This window comes from Meleagris gallopavo, chromosome 2, assembly GCF_000146605.3.
Source record: "Meleagris gallopavo isolate NT-WF06-2002-E0010 breed Aviagen turkey brand Nicholas breeding stock chromosome 2, Turkey_5.1, whole genome shotgun sequence".
Lineage (NCBI taxonomy): Eukaryota > Metazoa > Chordata > Aves > Galliformes > Phasianidae > Meleagris > Meleagris gallopavo.
The window spans coordinates 66,900,224-66,921,792 of NC_015012.2; the positions used below are offsets into that span (position 1 = coordinate 66,900,224).

Sequence of the window (21,569 nt, forward strand, 5' to 3'; positions counted from 1 at the left end):
TTTAATAATGACACCTATAGTAAGTGGGACCAGCTCTTACCTATGCTTTTCTTTCACAAATTTGTCCAGCTGGAGCGCGTCTGGATAATGTACGTTGCAATGACTGAAACAATTCTGCTTCTGTTTGTTGCATGGCACTGCTTTTGTTGTAAGCATATGCTAGCCACATAAGTCATGAATAAAGTATAGTGTTATTATTCAAACAAAATAACCTAAAATGAGCAATTAAACTTGTGTGCAGCCTATGTTTCTTCCTTCTGAATGTTGTACTCTGAACAGCCCTTTTTTTTTTCACCTAGTCTAGAAATTCACATGGACTTTGAGTGTGTTCAGAGATGATCTCTACAAGGTGAAATATTCTGGGCCACATCCCACACTGTTACACCCATAAGCTTCTTCAACTAGCTTCCTTGTTTTCAGCAAGATGAAATAATTTGGCTTGAGCCTTTCTCCACATGTGATAAGGCAGTACATGGGGTGTTGTATGCTGCTACGGGTGGAACCACTAGGTACATATAGGGATGTGATGTTAGCAGCTCAATAAATGACTTCTAAAGTGAACATGATATTGGTTTGTCAAGATATTCCCAGCTTTTAGCATAATCCCCCAAACGTTCGTGATTTGTCCTAAGATGGAAATGCTCCCAAGCTCACTTACTGTAGGCACACACTCTAATTTCATTAGCACAGCATTTCATGTGGAGTCATTTCTCCCCAGAGCAGCAATTAGGAAGCCTGATGAGCTGTAGAAGGACTCCTGGGAGCAAACACTTGCAGGGCCTGGCTCCTAGTCATGCATCTGCGCAAGTCAGCATTTCCCTGCACTCAGGTTTCAGTGGGCTCTGCAGTAATGCTCACAGTGACACCTTCTATCGGAATGTGAGGCTGTATAGAAACATGCATGCATCAGAGGCAGTTCAGAGTGATTTGTGTTTCGTGTGCCTTCAGGCTTTGTAGGGAAGTGATTTCCCATATATGACTGAAATGGCTTGGGTAGCAGATATTATCATCCAGCAGCTGTATTGTAATAGATACAATTGGGAATGTTTCTTGTTTTTGCATTAAAGATAACTGAAATTGGATCTGTCGGCTCTGCTTAGTAGCACACAAAGCCCTTCATTATATAGCACACACTACATTTATGCACTGTACAGGTCTCCCAGGCACCCACGGATGAAGAAGCTGGTTGTTGTAAATCCATCGCTTTATCTGCAGCGGCTTTAAGCAGCAGGCTTTCTGCAGTTTGTGCTCTAAGATGTCTTGTTTTTACCAGTGTGCAGTAGCCTTGGGAAAGATACTCGATCCTTGCCTTGGTTATCAGACTTCAGTTTTCCAAGCGAAGCCCTCAGCTTCCTTCTCATGAATGCATAATTGCTCTGTTTTAGTCTTCAGTAAAATGTCCATAATGAATGACCTAGAGCTGAAGAAAAACAGTTTGTTTTATCCAGCCCAACCAAAATCCTGATCTAACAAAATCTTGTATAGGAAGGGCTATTCAAATCTCTTTTGAATCCAATGATACTCCCTCCAATGTATGCGCTATAAATACATGAATAAAACATTTTCCAGCTTTTCAGAAGTGATCTGAGACTCTTTCTTCTATGCTTTCAGCTTAGCAGGAGCTGTGCTTTAACAACTGATGGGGATACAATATAAAAATGGAACACACAGCAGAATTAAATCGTGGCAGCTTGGTTTTGCTGCATAAACTGAATGATCGCATTCCACCAAAATCTCTCTTGAATGACCTAGTGTGAAAAGTATTCTTTATGTGGCACAAATTATTAAAGGAAGCAACGCCTCTGTAAAGCAATTGTTCTGTTTCCCTCTTTTCAACAACTGCTGCTGAAAACACAGCCTGAACATTGCTTACTGTGCACTATTGGACTTAAGGCTGTGATCGCTATACTGAAATGTGTAAACTTTATGTAACAAAACCTGTATATTTTTTCAGCTGAGTTTTGTAAAACGTGTTTTTTTGACAAGGAAGTAAGAATGAGCTTTGAGACTAGAGAAGTACAACTACCAGACTACTATGGCAAATGCAAAGTATCTGGTTTATCTGACCAGTAGGATTCAAAACCAAATGAGTACGTGCAAATAATTGTAGTGTTCAGAGCTATAATTGCAAGGATGAAAACCCCATTTTAAATTGGATGAAAACTCTCCTGTAATGAGGACCCTCATTGGCATTGGAGTCAGCAAGCAGATGACCTCGTAGGTGCTTGATGCATTCTCCCTCAAGAAGCCAGTCTGGGGGCATGGTAGTAGCATGGAAATGAGCTTAGTGGGGCCTTTGCTCTAACATGGCAGTTCCAGTGTTTCAATGCGTAGGTACAAAGAAGTTGTTAAATAACAAGCAAGAAGAGGCTCTAGGCTTCGTCAGGGCTGTGAAAATAATGCAAAAACATGACAGGCATTAATAACCTGAGACATGATTCTAAAATGTCATGTATCTTCTGAATTTACTAGCTACAAAACTTACTGAGGTTTTCAAAAATGTGCTGACAGTATCTTTTCGTAAGTTTATAAAGTATCTTCAGATTCCTTTTATAGGCTTATCTCACTACTCTCTTCTCTTTCAGGAAACTAATAGAAAACTTCAGACATCACAGCAAATTTTTTCAGCTTGAAGTTACTTTGCCTCCATTCCAAAATTCTCAGTCTCCATAAGGTGTGCACTGTTGTAAAGTGCTGACTGTAAACGAACCTGTGAAGTATTGTTTGGTTTTCCTGCACTCTGTTTTTACTGAAATTAAAATCTTAAAACAACACTCAGTCATTTCCAGGACACAATGCAATTCCCACAATAATTTGGCCCTGGTGATGTGGCATTGATCTAAACCCTCTGCCACAGTTCCACAGTAAGCAAAAGGACATTGCTAACATGGTGGAGAAACTGAATGACAGGGAAAACGTCTACATAAGTATCGGTGACCTGAACAGGATGTCAGGCTTGATCCCAAAATGTATGATCATACGCTAGGGTTCTGTGAATATCTACCTGATATAGGTCTGGGACTTTAATGAATGTTTTAGTGTGTTTACATTTAGTACGTCTGTTCTTACTCAGCAGTGCAGGCTGATATTGTTCAAGTAATGCTTTGCTGGTGCTTTTCCTTCAGTCTTACATCGTGTTCCTCAAAGCTAGGGTAGTCATTACTGTGTGTCTCTTGAATCTGTATCCTTGTGGGTTTTAGTCTGAATGCTTTTCATGCCAATTAGTAACAATACTGCTGTGGGGAGAGCAGCTGGGCTCTTTTGGTCATTCAGACCAGGGATATTTGATGCCTTGTCAAGCTTTACATCTGGGCTTGGTCCAGTTGTTGTGCTGAAGATCTCGAACTGAGGAGCTAAAGAACTGGCAATCTGGCAAGCTGCATTTTCTTCCAGCTGGACTGTTCATATTCAATTTCCAATAACACTGAAATAAGAAATTCACTCTCATCATTTATGTTATTGTCACACTAAGGCTAAGACGTGAGATAGCCTTAGCCCTGAAGAACTTGCAGCCTTACCACAAAATCAGACACAACAGGAGGATAGACAAGGAAGGAGAAAAGGTGATTCTTCATCACCTCAACACACTCACAGGATATACACTGATAGATCATCTCTTATGAACCTCCTAGCAGTCAGTCTTTAAAGTGGTGCTTTGAAGAAGAAGAAAGGCATGAACTTATGAATAACTACCAGATACTTCATATGAAAGTATAAGTGATGAAAGCACCCAGGTGCTTAGAATCATAGAATCATTAAGGTTGTAAAAGACCTCTAAGATCACCTAGTCCAGCCATCAACCTATGCCCACTAACCATGTTCCTTGGTGCCACGTCTCCATGTTTCTTGAACACCTCCATGGACACTGACTCCACTACATCCCTGGGCAGTCTGTGCCAGTGCCTCACTGCTCATTCTGAGAAGAAAATTTTCCAAATATCCTATCTGGATTTCCCCCTAGCAAAGCTTGAGGCCAATACTTCTCATCCTATTGCTAGTTACCTGAAAGAAGAGGCTGACTCCCAACTCATTACAACCTCTTTTCAGATAGAAAAATACAAAAGAAACTCTCCTGGTAAGGGATAGGTGCGGGATGGGACTTTGCTGGGAGCAAGGGATTGTGCTGTCTGCCTACCAAAGGCCTCCTCCCTATCCATTCCACCTCACTCAGGAACAATCATTTTATTGCAGGGCAGTGGGAGTTGGTTTTTATATCTGCTGTTATAAATAGGTTGCCATAAATGCAAGTGTGGAGGTTCTTGGTGCAGCAGGGTTGAGTTGTTTGCCTAGAGGGCTGGAATGTGAAGGAGTATTGGAGAGGGGAGAGAGGGGAAAACAAAAGGGATTGGTATTAGGATGACATGGAGAAAACACAATAATGACAGGGTTGAAGGAGGCAGTGACAATGCCAGAGAGGCAGAGAGTCACAAGCCTTGGGGCTGTGTGGAGGCAATGAGGTCCTCTGCCCTCCTCCCTTCCACCCAGAGCAGGCAAAACCCTATAGTCCTGCAGCCCCTTGGGGTCAGAGGCAGCTGCTGATAAGAAGTAGGGCAACGCCCTAGACTGTGACCAGAGCCAGTTTCTCTCTCTGCTGGAAGATGAAGCTGGGCCCCACAGTGGTTACACATATTGCAGAATTCCTCAGACTTGAGAGCATGGCCAGCAGGCTGAGAGCAGGTTGAGCGAGGTGATTAACACGCTGCATTTGTCTCCCCTGGGATCACAAATACTGTGTGTAGCATGAGGTCCCACCAGCACAAGAGTAAAATGAGAGAGCCCAGAGGTAATCTACAGATGTTGTCTCATAGGAGGAAAGGTGTGGTGAACTAGGTTTGTTCAGCCAGCGAAGAGGAGGACAAATAAGGATTTAATTGAATCTTTCATTACCCTAAAGAAAAGTGGGGGTTGGGAAAGGACATGGCTGGTCTAGTATCTACTTTGGAAAAGGGCAGAATCAAGAAGGTACTTTGAAAAAGAGGGAAATGAAATGAGAAATGCTTGTAGCAAATAATTCACCAGAAGTCTTGCAAGCCCCAAAGATGTAGTTTTGTGTCTAATTTTGAAGACTGCTTTTAGGAGACATATGAGCCTTTAGAGTTGAGAGTTGAGCAATGGAAATCATTAGAGATGTAGTTGGAGGCAAGTCAAAAGAGTGGAACTTATTATGTGAGTGAGAAGTGGAGAGTATCTTGCAACTTGCAGGTGAAAGACAATTGCTAGGACATGGGGAATTGCCTGTCCTTCCTGCATACTGTGAAGAAAACAAGTCACCCGCTTCAGGTGTAGTAAGGAGGATTTCAGCTCAATAGAGAGATAAAATAACCTCTAAAGAAAGTGGCAGAGAGAATGAGCGCTGAGATAAATTGCTGGAGAGCTTTGGATGTTTCTGAAAAAAAGATAAGAATCATTCTGAGAATAGTTTAGATGAAGCTGAACATACCTTTGGGCAAGAAGAGGGATGGATGGCTGTGCACAGACATTTCTTTTCTCTAATTCCAAGATAATAGTATTGATACCATCCCTCCATTCCTCCCAACTGGAATTTTCTTCTGTGAAAAATGACCCTTTAAACAAAATAATCCAAACAAATAGTGTCAAGTTTCTCTAGTTCCTCTCTTTTGTGCACTTCCTCTCTAAATCATTTGTGTTGGTATTACACATTCAGATGGATCCTCCAATATTTAATAAAGGTATTTTCAGGTGGATAATACACTCAAGCTTAACTGTGGGCTTAAATGTGGCTCCTGAGCTACGCTTCAGCTTTTTATATATGTAGTTAGTGCCCAAAGTACAGATTTTCTATTTTGTTTCAACTGTGCTAATACAATAACTGTAGACAACTGCAATTATGGTGTCGTTTTCTCCTTTATGTGACCAGTTAGCAACAATCAGAAGAGGTTTGGGAACATCTCTCCTCAACAGCTGATAGCAAGTGGCTACCTCCAGCTCCTACTCATGATCCAGTTAGCAGATACCCATAACTTGATTGTCCATACAGATTTTCGAGGTGGTGCTCTGCTGGGTGCATTTCAAAAAGGGCAATGTTCACTGCAGCCCAAACCACAGGAGTTAGGAGGTGTGAAGCCACATGTTTCTTGCATAAGCAGACATCAGCCTTAACTTTAGTGTCCTCTAATTGACATTGCCATGAGCACTGAAGTAGAGAGAATTGCTAAGGATGAATCTTGTGATTTCTGGTGTCTACTGGACACCCTCCTTGAAAGCTGAGCCTTTAGAAAGGTTCGCTGTCTCTCACATGAGACAAGCATATGTTTTTTTCTGTTGTCTTAATAGAGGTCTTTAGAAGGTGTTTCTCTTTCTCCAGCTCTCTGTTTTCATGAGTGTGGATGCTCTTCGTTTTATTGAGACTTTGACCATCCTGCTAAATCTGGCTGAGATGTCCAACATATGAATTAAAGACGTGTGGAGGTGAACATGCTCCATACGGTTGTGCAAGCTAGAAGTTATTCAGGCTGGAAATTAAGGGAGTTTTAAAAGATGAAGAAACTGTCAGCCATTTGATGGCATGGAGAAGTGGTTAGGGAAGAGAAAAGTGAGTTCAAAGAAAGTGTTTGTAGACGCATCTCTGCTTGAAATATGCTTCTGTATGTGGCAACACTTAAATAATACTGTGATAAAAGGTTTGTCAAATAGCTTGAATTTATTGTGCTTGAAATTGAAAGAGGAGTTACTAAAATTTTTGTAAATGCACAGGAGACCCGGAGCTCATAATAAGGTATGGAAGATTTTTTGTTTCTTTGAATTTGCATATTTCAACCTTTCACTTCCTGTGGAAGGAAATATAGTATGAAATTATCTTTTTAAGACAGCAAGGATTCTCTAAAGGCTTCTGTAGTCTCTGTAGTCCATTCAGCATATTCAGAATGCAAATCAGTTCCACATCAGAGTATTTATGGGAGGTTTTTCATTACAGGGGGGCATACAAAGCACGCACCTAAAATTTTTTAAACATGTTAAGGGTGGATCAAAAATTAGTAGATCTCTTTACTTGTATTTTCAAGAGGCTTTTTAGTACTTTTTCATATCATATGTAAGTAGTAAATTAGCTGTATTTCTAGGTATTTGGAGGCTTCTTTGAAGCAGTGAGCAAAGGAACATAATACTTTGAAATCATTATTGACACTATCAATTATTTTAACATCATTTCTAAGGCAAAACAGGATCCTCACCAGACCAGCTTTGTGTCCTGTTTGTCTTGTTCTGACAGACTGTCTACCTGCGCTGCAATGAGAAGGTGGTCAGACCAGTTTAATACTTAGCACGTGATATTTTTCATCTTCAAAATGCTTTGTGAACATCAAGCAAGCATATCACTTTCTGTTTCTCCACTGGATACTTCTGTAGCTGAATACAAGCAACAGATCCGGAGTCTTTATAAAATCTTGTGAGAGTGATTAGATGCTGGTGGTAATTTTAAAGCCTTTCAGATATTGAGTAGAGCAAAATTAGACTTTTAAAACAACTAAGTTAAGAGCCATTGGATTTCTAGTGACTAGTGGCATCATCAGTTGAATCTTTAGCTTTACTGAAGTCTAGTTTTGTGATTTTAACTGAGATTTTTGTAGAAGTCAAAGACTGCAGCACAGATTTCTGAATGAAACAGTTGTTTTATTATTAGCAATGTATAGGGACTGAGAAGAGTAATCTACCTAGTGCATGTGCTTGGCTCTGGCAAAAGAAAGGTAGGGAATACAGAACAAATACAGAAAAACTCTTCCTTATTTTCTTCTTATTTTCCATTAGAAGCAATCTTCTTTTGATATTTCATCCATTTTCTTCTCCACTATTCTATTCCTAGTATTAATGAAATATTTTCTTATGACATTCAGTGTATGAATCTGTGTATGGTTTTGACTGTTAGCACCAGCTCTCATGCACCCTCCACCCCCACCCCTCATCTTAAGCTGTGCATATTTTTGAGATGTATTTTTATGACCCAGAAATTTGTCTTGTATCTTAAAGATTTATTCCCTTCATTTCTGCCCAACTCCCAGCATTTATGGTTTTTTCCCCCCAAAGAAATTACACATTTTTAAATAATCATGCAGAATTATTCTCTTTTACAAATTTCTATTAAAATTCTGTTATTTTCTCTTGCTTTAAAATCAGAAATTGATAACACAGTAAGAATATTGTGAACTCACTGAATCATTGCAAAAGCTCTGTGTTCACATCTATTATTAATGCTTATCATCAGTAAGTTCCTTGAATTTACACTGGCCCTTTCGTCTGAAATGCTTATGTAATAAAACATCCATTACATCGTAAAACATCCCTTGAATACAAATGAGTCCTCACTGAGAAAAGATGCAAGGCAAGGGCTGCATACCAGCCAGGAGCAGTCAGCCAATGGCAGAGGAAGAACAATTCTGAGGCCTGACATCTCTCCTTAAGTTTCAGCCATCTGAATATGTCAGGCAGCTATGAGAGAGCTATACGTACATGTCACCAAGTCACAGCATTGTCTTCTTACAGAACATCTACTTTAGATGAAGGGTTTCCTGCATGTTATTGGCGCTGAGAATTTTTCTTTTTTCAGATGAAAGGAGGAAAAAGTAATGGAACTAAACAAGAAAAGATATGAAAAGATCAAAATTAAAACCACCTATAAAGGATTCTTGGACTTCTAGGCTGAGAGTGTGGAATGAGCTGACCAGCAGCCACATACTATGGGCTATAAAAGACATGAACAGACTACAGCTCATCATGTAATAAAAGAATGTATGGTATAATTGTGATTGATTGGCATCCTGCTAAAATATTTCTGTATCTCAGTCTGCATTTGACATTCCTACTGCATCTAGAAGCAACTAAATCAGTTGATCGTCTTCACTGCTATACCAAATGCAAAGATTTCCTTTCCAAAAATAATCAGTGTACAGGATGAGGTACCATGTACAGTTCAAGAGCAAGGAACAGTATTATCCAGGTGACCTAAAACTTGAACAATTCTTTTGTCTGGGACATTAATTCCAAAGCCAAAACTCCCTTTCCCACAACTTCTGAACTAGTGCACAGGCTGCTAAAAACCACTCTAGGAGTCAGAGCAGTCTTCCTCCTGCCTTTTTTGAGATTAAGCTGCTGACTTCTTCTCCTCACTCCAGCAAAAACAGGTGCTTCCCAGGGCTGGAGTTATTCTATGCACAAAGGCATGACCAGGAAAGAACAAGAAAGCAGAGAATTTCTCTCTTCAGATGCTTGTATTTATCACGGCACGGTGGTGTGAGCTGTAAAATGCATCTGTTTTTGCTCAGCTCCTGGTGGACATGGTTATCAGAAGCTGGAAGGCTCTCTGCAGATTTATATTTGGCAGAGTGGTGCTTGGACATGCATCCAGCCTTCCTTCAAAGTGTAAGACCATGCTGCAGCTCTGCTTTGGCAGTACTCTTTTTCTCCTTTGGATGGAGAAACACAATGTGGTGCTAACATCAAATACCACTCACCTGTGGCTAGAAAAAAGAGCCAGAAATGAAGGCACCAGAATGAATTGTGTCAGCTAACCCGGATAAGCATTTTTTCTTTTAATAACATAAAAAAAGATAACTTGTTTGGTAATTTTTACCCACCTTGAGATTGGAAGTTTGAGCAGCTACCAGTTAACTGCTAGTTTACTGGAGCTACAGCAAAAAATCAACATCCACTACTCTGGGGAAGGCAAATGCTTGAGCTGTTTGTAATGAATAGTGTGAATACCATAGCTAATGGTATGATCTTTATTCTAACTGATAAACAGAAACTTGCATTGATCCATGTGAGTATGAGAGAAGGACAAGCTACATATCTGGTACTGCAGCTTGCTGATGGATGGATGGATGGCTGGCTGGCTGGCTGGCTGGCTGGCTGGATGGATGGATGATACTTCTGTCCATAGTCCTTCCTTGCAATGTGGAGACTTCCTTTTTCTTTCTTTTTTCTTTTTTCTTTTTTTCTGAGGGGGTGGAGGATGGGTGAGAGGGGTAATATCCTGATGACAGCAAGCCGTCAAGTACTGACACTAGAAGGGAGGACAAAAGAGACTTTATTTGGTGTGTGATTGCTTTTTGCACCTTCTACGTTGGAGGGTCCTGTTTCTCTTTCCAGTTCAGTTGAACCTTCTTGGCTAAGGAGATAAGAGACTTTGGGCTGCTTTCCTCTCAAGAATCTGACATTGCATCTGTTCATGGGGAAGGAGAAATTTCCCTGTTGCTGAACAAGTTACTCCTCTTCAGCTGTTGGTAGAAATGTTCACCTGTGATCTCTACAGAGTGAGGACCTTTGGTATAGTGAAATAATACCAGCATTTCTTGAGAGCTTGGAAGAAATGTTCTAAGGAATTGGACTTTCTTTTACTGAGCCTAACAATTTCTTCCACTTTCCAGACTTGCTAGCTTCTGAGTGTAGTAGCTGTGCTATCTGATTCAGTTATTTGCTCTTCTGTTTTTTGCCTGTTTGAGAGCCCGTAGTGGACTTCACACAGAAGATATGAAGGGGAAGAAAAAGCCATCGAATTGTACCAATCCATTTATGTCCAAACTTTCTTTTGTCTCAAAGAAAATGTTTTGGCTTTAAATGTTTTGATGTTATTTCTAATCAATTTCCACCCCTCAATTTTTTCCCTATATTCAATTTGAAATACAACTAACTCACTTCTTCAAGTGGAAAACCTTTTTATAATAAATTAACAACATCTAAGGCAAAATATGATCTGAGTGTTAACTCAAAACTATATATATACATTTCTTGGAATCTATCTTCATCCTTCTGGGTTAAAATAACCAAATATGTCTTTCATTCCATTTAAAGGGTCACTTGGATACAAGTAAATGTAAAGCTGTTGATGACTCAGTAGATGAATAAGTTCAGGAGACCTCAAAGGAGACATGTTCATTACACTGACAGTAATTTCATATGACTGTATGAACTGGCTGCAGTGTGATGAGGCATTAGGAGTGTAACAACAAGAGTCTACTTGGCAGAAGAGTAACGTGAGATCTATTTAAAAGAAAAAGAAAAAAAAGCAGAATCAATCGATACTTTATCCTGATCTCAAATGTAACTTACATTAAAAAAAAAATGCTAAAGGTAGAGATAGATAAAAAGTAGACAGAAAATGGAGAGTCTTTCCTTGTTCCTGAGAGCGCACATCATGCAGAAGCAAAATCTTCTGTAATTGCTTCACACATTTGACTCCAGTGATATTAGTTTCCAAGGCAAATAATTTCAAAACAGTCTATAGTTTTTGTTACTGGTGAATCAAATTCCTAAAGTGGTGGAATCATCATGCAACAGAGCGACTGTAGAATATTCTCAGCCTGAAAAGTTCCCAGCCAATAAGAAGTTGAAATGTATGAGCTAGATTGACCAAATGGAAAACTGAATCCTGACAGTAAATGTCAGGAAAGATGTATTAGTGTACAGTAATGGAGTTAGATGATGATAGCTTTTTTTCCTTCTATTGCATCTTCAATAATCATTAGCACAAAATGTCTATTAAGTGTCTTTTTAAAAGACATAAACCAAGTTATACTATTCTTTATATCAATGTTTGAAATAAGTTTAAAGATTAATTGCACATGTGTAAGAGGAAAAATTGACAGAAAAATCACCTGATGCTTTGTAATAATGAAAAATGTCTTAATAAACTTATTATAATTTTTTTTCCTTTGTCCTCTTAGGCGAATAAGGTGAAATGTTCAGTGTATTCTTACTTTATTTTACTGCAACTTTTTGAAGGAAAATAAGGAGAACCTGCACCATGTTCCCTGCCACTCTTTCTTGAACGAACAATGTGGGTGACAATAAGGCACCTGCTCCCAAACCCTTTTCTCTGAAGCCTGAGAGCAGAACTGAATGAGGGGACAGCCTTCCAATCCCAGGGCACATTCTTGGGATTTTTGAAGTCTCTGTATCTTTTGTGGGAAAAAAAATACAAAGCACCTCCTTTCAGATGCCTTTGTGAAAAAGAGCTGCGTTGAAATGCCTGGTTTGAGATCAAAGGCGTCCGGCAAGCAATTGGGAGTTTTAATTCTGGTCACAGGCAAAACTCTGTTGAAATGTTCATGTTCCTCTGAGATGTTTCAGCTTTGATGTAATGGGGTATTTGACTAAATACCACTTTGACAATGTTCTGGCCAGGTCTATGTTTTTGGTGCCTTTGTGTTTGTTAGCGAGGAGCTTAATCAGAGAGCCGATAGACAAGGAATAGTGAAATGCCCAGAAAGGGAACTTGAAAACGTAATAAGTTGTTAGCTCTGTGCAGAGCCTAGACTGCTTACAGTGAAATTTAGGTGCCTAGAGCCCATGGCTCAGACAATAACTAGTCTGTCTGCTTCCTGCACTGCAAGGCACCATTGTACTGTGCTTGGAAATTTTCTTTCTGTAGTCACCTATTGCTGCCTGAAAACACCTGTTAGACAAGAGACAGGTATCTCCTCCTCCCCCAGGCCAGCAGTGCTTGGGCAGACCAGCACCTGAGCTGCGTGACAAGTCTGGGAGGCCAGGAGGCCTCAGGGTGGTCTGGAGGCATGGGGTGGCCTGGAGGCCTGGTCGTGCTGGGCCATGACTGATGAGTTGGTGGCCTGATGGGACAGGGCACCCTGCTCCTGAGGAAGTGTCACTCTTGGCTGCGGTGCTCCTTCTCACATTGCATTCCTGTGTACAGCCACCCACAGAAGGAAGGATGAAGGCTTTCCCTCAAATGCTCCAGGGCTCTGGGGTCATAGAACTGTCTTCACTACAGAAAGTCTAAATTCAGTCTTTCCTAGGCCATACAGAGCTTAGAAATTATGTTTCTTTCCTCACTAAATTCTCCAATCATGGGGGGGAATCATAGAATGACTTGGGTTGGAAGGGACCTTGAAGGTCATCTCATTCCAGCCTCCCTGCAGGGTTGCCAGACACTGACTCAGTCACTAGCCCAGGTTGCTCAGGGCCCCAACCAACTTGGCCTTTAACACCTCCAGGGATGGGGCATCCACAGCTTCAGTGGGAAGGAGAGGCTTAGGATTTTGCCTCAGTTCTCTGCCCTTGCAGCAAAGCAGCATTTCCTACAAGTCTTCCTGCACATCTCCAGAGACCTTATGGGAATTCAGGAAGCTGGGGTAGGTGAGCTGAACAACACCCTACTGAGGGATTTAAAGTACCTGGAATTTTTGCAAGGTAATGCGTAAAATGAGTGTTGAAGTTAGGCGAGTGTCACAGCTCTCTTTCTATATCCATCAGCATTGATGATAGTAAGGTCAGGCTTTTAGTGTGCTGCTGCCTTGCAAATGTGTTGACAGGTATTGGTAATTGAAGATGATATGCTACACAGTGCAGTGATGCCTCTTCCTACTGCAGGTGGTAGGCATGGAAAACAGGGTTGCTTTAGAAGTTATCTGCATCTGTGTAGATTATGGTATTCTTACAGAGGGAAGGGGAATGGAAAATGTACAATCTCGTGGGAATGGAGGTAAAAAAATCAATTTGTGCTGCCTGGAAGAATTCTCACGTTCTGATCTAGTGCTGTTACAATGCCTGCTCAGTACTAGTGAAAAAATAAGTGCCAAAGCTGGGAAGGTTTGGGAAGGTGTGGCTTTGTTCTACCAGGTGCAATAACTTAGATAAAAAAACTTCTCCTTCTGAACCATATCTGCCAGCACTGATAATAAACAGAAAAACAAGAATACTAAAATAAATTTAAGATGTGTCACACACAGAAATTGAACATTGAATGTTTATTATGAGGAATATGAAGAAGTAATCCTGTTTAGTGCCTCTGAACTTCACAGTACACAATTATCAATGTTAAAATTCAAATTGATGGAGTGATTGGACCTAGCAGATTGCTTTGTTGTTTGTGTGCTGTGCCATTATCAGCATTCATTAAAAACAGGTATATATAATTTTTCTAGCTCTCACCAAGCTGACTACAATGACACTATTATGGGCTAGGTTAAACCGACTAGAGCTGGTGAGTGAAATGGTTGCCTTCTGTTATGGGTAAATGCAGCAAACACAGAGCTAGGCAGATAAAAAGGGGGAGGCAAAAAAAAGGCTTGTTCAGTACATGAGCAGGGGATTTGAACTGCTTACAGAACGGGAAGCTTTGCTGGGCTTTCCCAGAGCAGTGTTTAACTGTGGGCACAGCTCTTCTCAATGAGAAAACAGAAGGTGAAAGAGATGCAGGAAAGAGCCAAACTGGAGTTGTGCTATAAATATGCTCTAAGGGGATTAGAAAGTATGTGTTTAAACAGCGTTGCTAGAAACTGACTTGGAGTGGGAAGAAAAGAAGAACCTGCTGTGCCCAGAGACGCTGGGTTTTGGCCAGTTTGCATGAGTACACAGGTTTCTATCCTCAGCTCCAGTGCAGTTATATCTATACGCACATATATATATATATACACACACACACACACATATATATATGCATAGCATCAGAAAAAGTGTTCCTGATTTTCAAAAGCACTGCTGTCTCTTCTTTTCAGTATGGATGGGAGACTGAAACTGCACCTACAGTCTGCTTGTCAAACCTTTTGCAAGCACGTTTATTATTGGTGAAAAGCAATACCTAATAAGGAAACGCTGTCATGGAAAAAAAAGAAAATCTCACACAGAGACATACCAGATGTTTAGATAGAGGCAATCAGTGTGTTACCCTGATGTTTTGAGAGCTGAGGGGCTGCATGCACTTCCTGGGGACGGAGCTGGTGGCAGCTGGGAGCAGCCCTGCACCACTGCTTTTTGGTGTCCAAAGGACACTCACAGCCCTGGGGTGCAGAAAGGAGAGGAAAATAGGATTTACAAAACTCTGCTGAAAAAAAAACTTCTCTGGGAAGAAGTATGAGGATACTACTGCCACTCTGGACGCCGGGGGCAATGTTTCCCTTGGTCTCGACAGTAACAGAAAACGTTAGTTCTTTGTTCATACGCTGGGAGTGGTGAGTTGGCAGGAGGTAACGCCCCTGCTGCATGCTGGATATCAGTGTTCCAAGAGAAGCTGCAGGGTAAGGCAAAGGCAGTCAGGAGAGGTGGGATGCTCCTGCTGCGTCCTGTGCCGCTGCAGAGGAGTCCTGCACGTGGCTGAGTCAGCAGCTCAGGGAAAAACAAAGGTCAGCCAGCTAGAGCATCGTCTGGGAACAGAGAAATATGCTTTGCTGCACAGCTAGTCAGCTGAAATGGGTGAGAGCACTTCCCAAGGAGTAGACACCAGTGTTAACTTCTGCACATGCATTTCTTTTTGAAACATCTTGCTCTTGCACTTCTAAATCTAAGCAATGTCACAACCATGAACTAATCCTGCAGCTTGAGGGCTGAACTGTGGGAAACAAGATCAATTTTTTAAATCATCCCTGGTGATGTAACGTAGCCATCCAAAAGCACTAGCGAGAAAGAATTTTAAAATTTCCTTGTCTGGAAACAGAATAAATAAGTTGAGTATGGAGAAGTATTTGGTACTGGAGTTGATTGGGCCACACCAGCATTTTATGAAATCACTGCAGAAATTTTAAAAATTGAGGCCCGAGGCAGGGGACACAGAATAAATGACCTAGCCTACTGCCTATAAAGGCTACCAAAGCTATAGCAAGTTAAAGGTGCTCGACTACCAGAACTGGTATTTCCCATGCAAGTTCAATTCTGTCCTTTACCGTGTTTCTGCATGCCATTAATGCTAAAGAGCAGCAGCTGTACCAGGATGTGATAAATTCTTTTCCCCTTCACCCCAGCAAGCATCTAAAGCCCAGCAAAAGGGGCTGCTAGCAGCCTGGCTCCTAACCTTGCTTCAGTTAAGGAAGAGGTTCCCTATGCTGCTCTTATTTGCTCCTATGAAGCCAAAGTGGAGTGGAGTGGAATTAACAAAAAGAAAAAAAAACATCAGAAGAAAAGGTACACCAATACTTCTTTTTATGAATAATGTAAAAAGTCTCTTGATTATGCTTTGTGGGTGCTTTCTTTGGCTTTCATTTTTCAGTCTATTACCACAAGAGAAGGCTGTATATGAGGCTGTGGTCTCCCTGAGACAGACTCTGCTTACAAAAATGACTGAATATTTTACTTTGTGCTTGTGAATATTCTGCTGCTCTGCATGCACTTTGCTTTGTGGGTGCTAGTTAAAATTCTAGTGGGTTGCCCTCCCATTAGAATACTTTTAATGTTTTATTGGGATGCCTCCCACCTGAAAACGGTTTAGCACATAAAGGTGCTTTGCTCATTTAAGAAAAAATAAACCATATTTCTGATGAAAAAGCAAGATTGTTTTGGTAGGTCTCCTGTAAATTGCTCTTTATGCAAATAGTGCCTTGGGAACCAGCAGATGAAAGCACTCCAGGGTGGTATGGTGCTGCAGATGTTTCACCTGCCTGCCTTAGAGAGCTCTGATGCAGAAAGGGTGAGGAGCAATGCACAGAACCAGCTCCTCTGCGCTCTGCTGACTTACCTCCTTCTGGCTGAAAGCTTTGTGTCCACCCTTGGAACAACTTATTCAAATAAAGTAAGGAAGGAATGGCCAGTGTGCCTGTTTCTGAGCACTTTGATTTAAGAAGATAGATTTAAAAGTTTGAGTTGCACTTCCAGCTAAAGAGGAACAAAATTAGTAAAACAGGAAAGGGTGCTGTGGATGTGAGAAAGAAAGTAGTTGAAATCCAAATAACAAGAAAATGTAAGTCTGTGTAATTTAGTTGTCTTGAGTGACCGGACAGGGTTTTTTACAACTAGAAACACACACACTCACTAAAAAGCTTGTTTCTTGAACTAGTCTAAACAAAATAGAAGCTTCACTGCTGATGGGAGGAGAGGGGAGTAATCAACTTCAGCTGGGTTTGCTCAGTATTTATTTTAACACAGCTGTTAACTCTCTCCAGGCTTTCCTGCTTTGTTGTTGTTCTTTTAATTAAAGCATATGTGTACTGTCTCATTGTATTTTTGGGGTGAAATAACCAGCTCTAGCCCCGTGCACTGCAGAGTGAAGGCCTTGTTCAGTACTGAGTTTCATGCCTCAATTTAACACTGCCTGTTTGTGCTCCAAGGAGATGCCTACAGAGTGTTGACTGAATGAACTTTGTTTTTCATGCCAGCACTTCAGGCTGGCAAAGGAGAAATTTGTGTTTGAATTATCTGCAGCCCCCCCAGGCACAACAGTGTGTGTAGGAAAATCTTGTGGATAGCAGTAACCATGGCGTGAGTTTTGTTTGCCACCTTTACACAACACTTTTCTTGGCCACTGAATCAGCCTCTAAACAACCCCCTGTTACTCTCTTTATCAGTGTACTCGCAGTGTGCAGGTGCTGTCAAACACCCACACCAAACACTACTTGAGATACAATAGGTACTGCAGAGAACTAATAGGACTTCTTTCCTGCAAAGGAAATCCTCTTACTTCCCCATAGCAGCAGCCAAAACCTTTCACTTGACCTCTGTACGAAGAGTAAGATGTCAACCACACCTCATCAGAACGTATTATTCCAAATGGTGTTTGTAAATCAGGCTTCTGCTATTTTGGAATGTCTGTGTAATAAATATCTTTCTAGCTATGTAATTAAAATGCTATCGCTGCTTCTCTCAGGGATTTGGTTCAGCCTGCTGCAAAAACGGAGTAAGCTTGCCATCCCAGTGCTGTGGTACAGACCTGCTATGCTGACCTAATTTAATCAAAATGTCTGGAAAACAGTGAGTCTCCAAAGGACAAAATGCCTTTTGCTTTGTGCAAGAGCTGTTACTGGAATCTCTTCAAACGCTACTGAAAGAGAGCAGATGTTCACTTCTTGCATTTCTCTTCCCCCTCATCCATCCAGAGAAGGAGAGCCCATTTCCTCAACTGATTTAATTAAGGACTGAAAATGCAATTTGAAAGGGAAGAATGGAACTGAAGATTTATTTTGATGTGCAGAAATCTGCGGATTTTGTCTGTTGTTTGTTTCTCCTTCATGCCTGGATGAGGAGGGCCCTCTGAGAGGTAATGGCTACTTGGAGCAGTATTTGTCAGATGTGTGCTCTGCCTTCCATGCTGAAGAACTGGTAAGGCGGAGAGGGTGTAGGATAGCCTCAGTGTTGTCAAAGGGTGAAAGTTATCATGCATAGAATGAAAAAACCATCAGTCCCAATGCCAAGCAGGTCTCTACACTTAATGCAAAAGTACAGCTCAGAAAAGTCAATAGGAAAACTGAGATGGAGGGGAATACTGCTCATGCTTCAAATTCAATTTTAGTGCTAGTACCCATCTTCTACTCAAATCAAATTTTCAGGGCAGAAAAGTGTTAGGGGAGACAAAAAAAAAGTGGAAATATGGCATATTTTATTAGTTACCTCAGGAATTAAGAGTGGTCAGATCTGGACTGTAGAGGAGGAAATTGTTAGCAGACTGCCAAGAGAAATGTCTTCAGAATTTTGAGGCCCTGCTTAGTGGGCCAAACACCACCTTCAGCTTAGGATCAGAACTGGGAATGTATGAGCCCTCCTTGTTAATAACTCAACTAAATGATGCTACTATTGGTGAGAATAGCCAAGAAGCACATTGTTAACACTTTTGAAGAGTTATCTGTTTTGTGGATTTTTTTTTCTCTTTTCTTTGCTAGTCTCACACAAGTAAGGCTCCTGAAATTTCCTTTATTTGATCTGCTTCTTATAACTATCCTTGTTCAAACTAGCAATTTTTTTCTTGTTATCTGAAAGCCTAGCCTGAACAAGACTTCACACAGAAGACGGTTACAAAAATGATTCCAAAGGTGGCAGTATCCTTTAGGTTGCAGGGAGAAAGGTAACATCTACACCTTCCTTATACCTGGCTCAAATGTCAGTGATCAGGGAAGCCTGGGGCAGTGTTTCTTATTAGGTTTCTGTAATATGATGCACACCCAGATAAGTAAGCCACTCATTTTTGTGTCTTGAGAGAAAGGTAGGGGGAAGTGTGGGCATGTCTGGTGAGGTTTCTGTCCTCTCCTTTTCTCAGGCTACAGGCTAAGAAGAGACAACTTGTTACAGGCAAGCAATGACACAGACTCAACTGTAGTCAGGAGTACTTCAGTAGGCAGTAGTTCTCCCATGTGCACTACCTTAGAATAGGTCTCTGAGAAGATCTATTTATTTATAAAATCCAGCCTTCTACACATCTTGAAAAGGAAAATCAGAGGATTATGCACACTGCTTGAGGCAAGGGTGAGTCCAGGAGAAGATATGTAGAAATTCTGAAGGACAGGGAAGAGCAACTGCATAGGTGCTCACAATCTACCTAGTGAGTATACCCAGAGTGTGAACTGCTTAATAAGGAGAGAGAGCATCCTAGAAAGAGGAACGTATAATCAAGATTTAACTTGAAATATAGACAATTGCACACCTTGAAAAAACAACAACAAAACAACAACAACAAAAAACCCAAACAACAACAATAGAGGAAGGTGGTGGTAAGGAAGGGAAGACATGGTTTATGTGAAGAAGGCATGGAATCCCCATCAAAAGTCCAAAGTCATGTAATCTGTGAAGAGAAAAAGACCATGAAAATTTCCAGACCTATCTGAGCATATCAGTAGTAGATAAATAGATGAATGAATAAATAAAAAATACCCTGGCAAAAGGTGAAGAGTTTTTTTCTGGAATGGAGCAATGTCTATTCAGCTCAGGAAAGATACGTTCTGCCTGTTGAAAAGTGCAGTGCTGAATTAAGTCTTGCTGCAAATCAAGTCAAGACTTGCAAAGGATATTGAAAACAAGCCCTATTGCCATACAAGTTGAGGGGAGACAAAAGAAGTTAAGTTTCCACTTCGGTGTAAAATAAGGAATGTGCTAATGAAACTTTCAATGTGAAATTAGAAAGTACTGGTAATGTGAAGGAAAATGAGGATATTGTGCAGAAATAATTAGATAACAAATAAAGAAATAGATATGCAATGAGGTTTAATAGAATGAGGTCAAATAAGAGCACTAATAGCAGATTATATTGCAGGATTGGGCTGAACAAGTTGAAAGAAAGATCAAGATGCCTAATGGTTGCCTGTGTAGTACAGACATGAGAGAGAGCTTCCTAAATTTGTTGGGGGAGATATTTTTGCTTTCAAGTAGGAATTATTAATATTGTTGTAGAAAGTACTTGCAAAACCTCTTTTACATAGTTTTGCATAGGAGTAAATAAGTAAATTTGAATATAATCAGTAAGACTTTGTAAACAATATTTTTGACACTTTTGTAGTGAATAGACTAAGGATAGGGTTGTAAGCTTCTAACCATATGGGGAAGGAGTCTCTGGGATGACTTTCCAACAGGAGCAGTATGGACAGAACTAACATTATGATGGAGCTTAAATATCTAGCAGAAGGATACTACAGGATGTCATTCTTTGCAGGAACTGGGACCTGTATTTAACAGTCCTTTGCCATCTGTTTCCAGGCAATGGATCCAACAGAAGTAGAGAAAAGCAAAATACAGAAGTCAAAGCATTACAGAACTATTTAGCAAATGGTAATACTGATGGTCACTCAAAGTAAGGATCCTGTCCAGAGTACAGGAAAAATGAAAAAAAAAAAAAAAAAAAGAGAATTGAATTGCTAGATGAGAAATGTGTGCTTAGGAACCAGTAATGAGTGGGGTGAAAGTATTTTTCCTGGTATCTGCTCTTCCCCTTTTATTGCCACTTGACTACATTAAGCTTTTCAACTTCATATTCAGACAGTGTTTTGATAGCTTGCTCTCTCTAGAGAGCAACAGATGTTGCATCTTAGAGCAGCCTCTGCAAGGTGTGGGCTAATGACCTGAAATTGTAATTCTCTTCAATTCCAAATAGATTCAGGTTAAGCCCTACATATTAGGCAGTTGTTTCATTCACAATGCCACGAGTAATGATTTTCACTTGTATGCTGGTATTCATCTATCTTCCATCAGAATCTGTAACTTGTTCTATTTGTCCCAGATAAATGAGCAATAGATGTGACTTTTTTCAAATTTTTTTGTTTTAGGTGACCAGTTACATACAACAGGTGGTAGAATGAGCCAGGGATACTTGGGTGCTTTCTGAGCACCAGCATGAGCTTTGGAATGTGCAAAATCAACAGTTTCTAGTTCTTGTAGATTTACCTAATTTGCAGTGAATTGGCTAACATAGCTTTGGCACTTGCCTTTCTGCTTGTGATTATTCAGTCTATCCACCTCATCATAAAACCAAGGTTTTATATTGGAAGCTCATAAAACGCAGCTGTATTCTTGAGGCTGTTTCTCACCTCTGCTTTCTTTAATTCTCTATCATGAGAAGTCAGCAAGTACTCCCACTTTTGCTTTTGTATATAAAAGGTCTATCTATGACTGCAGTTATGGTATCATTTTTTGTTTAAATTCTTCTCTGAAAACCGTCCCACAGATCTGATCACCTCGTTGCCAACTGTAGGCCCTTTTATCTCTTCATACCAGAAACATGTCTTTCTCTTTATCACAGTCCAGCTGCCTCCCATAGATAATGTTATAGTTCTGGCCAGAAGTGTTACCACAGTTCTTGAAAGTGTCTAAAAGGACTGCCAGGCTTGCTCACTCATAAGTAACTTATGTTAGAGTAATTCCTTCTGTCACTGAAACATAGTCTTCAGCATGTTTGTAACACTACTGTTGTAAATCCA

The 21,569-nt window shown here is 40.6% G+C and overlaps 1 protein-coding gene across 1 annotated transcript in view; it reads right to left on the reverse strand.

Annotated features, from left to right (window-relative positions):
* The window catches only part of PRDM1 (PR/SET domain 1), a 690,597-nt gene that overhangs the window by 210,461 nt on the left and 458,567 nt on the right, over nucleotides 1–21,569 (reverse strand).